At 35.5% G+C, this 1218-nt stretch overlaps 1 long non-coding RNA gene across 1 annotated transcript; it reads right to left on the bottom strand.

Moving 5' to 3' along the window:
• Positions 1–178: 178 nt before the first annotated feature.
• LOC113473090 lies at positions 179–1178 on the bottom strand. Its single transcript, XR_003395165.1, has 2 exons — positions 919–1178; positions 179–697 (listed from the first exon to the last, which is right to left on the bottom strand). It is a non-coding gene; the product is annotated as an uncharacterized LOC113473090 (long non-coding RNA).
• Positions 1179–1218: the final 40 nt, after the last annotated feature.

The following is a 1218-nucleotide window of genomic DNA, read 5'->3' as shown; positions in this document are numbered from 1 at the left end:
TTACTAACAGTCACATTTGGTTGATTTAAAATACTTCAAAATGGAGAGTAAAATTATTTAAATTGAGGATTCCTTGTACATATATCCGACTCGAAATCCGGCATTTAAATATTATTTGTTTTAAACCAGCCAAAAACGATTGAAAACTATTCTGAATTCATTATTTTATTACTCTTTATTTCCCTTCACATCTATGAAAGTTTCTTCTAAAAAGATAATTGTTACCTACGTCACTTATAATACATTGATGGAGAAGCTGTGTTTCAAGCAACCAATTATTGGCAGCACCGAGTGTATTTTAATCGATGAAGTCCAATCTGTTTATCTCGGTATAAGAAAAAAAATTTCCCTCGGAATTAACGCTGAAAAAATTCATCAGATTCGATGTCATTCCCAGCCTTGGGGAATAATACATTGATGGAGAAGCTGTGTTTCAAGCAACCAATTATTGGCAGCACCGAGTGTATTTTAATCAATGAAATCCAATCTGTTTCTCTCGGTATAAAGAAAAACATTTTCCCTCGGAATTAACGCTGAAAAAATTCATCAGATTCGATGTCATTCCCAGCCTTGGGGAAAAAAATCTAAAAATAACGCCACCCTCAAAACCTCCCCGGTGTCCTTGTTTTCATATTCTATTTACGAACAAATTGCACCTAAAAACTAAATTCATTTCCCCACCGAAAATAGAAAGTACCTAAATATTATGCGATACGGATTATTCCGTGGGGGTATGCAAATATCGTACTTGATATTTATTAGAAAAAAAAGTACGGACGTATATGTAGGTGGGTGTCCGTAACGTACGGATACATTGACAATAATGACAGGTACATATTAATATAGGTATGTAATTATGTACCTAGTACACCCACCTACTAAACTTCAAACAAAAATAAATTCGAAAATAGAAAGTACCTAAATATTATGCGATACGGATTATTCCGTGGGGGTATGCAAATATCGTACTTGATATTTATTAGAAAAAAAGTACGGACGTAAATGTAGGTGGGTGTCCGTAACGTACGGATACATTGACAATAATGACAGGTACATATTATTTTATAGGTATGTAATTATGTACCTAGTACACCCACCTACGAAACTTCAAACAAAAATAAATGCAGACCTACAGTAAAACCTCGGTGGCGTAGTGGTCAAGACGCTCGCCTGGTAAACAGGAGGGCGTGGGTTCGATCCCAGCCGAGGTATGGAACT

The sequence above is a fragment of the Diaphorina citri genome, unplaced genomic scaffold (genome assembly GCF_000475195.1).
Source record: "Diaphorina citri unplaced genomic scaffold, Diaci psyllid genome assembly version 1.1 scaffold14719, whole genome shotgun sequence".
NCBI classification, from domain to species: Eukaryota; Metazoa; Arthropoda; class Insecta; order Hemiptera; family Psyllidae; genus Diaphorina; species Diaphorina citri.
This window is presented reverse-complemented; position numbering and strand designations above follow the sequence as displayed.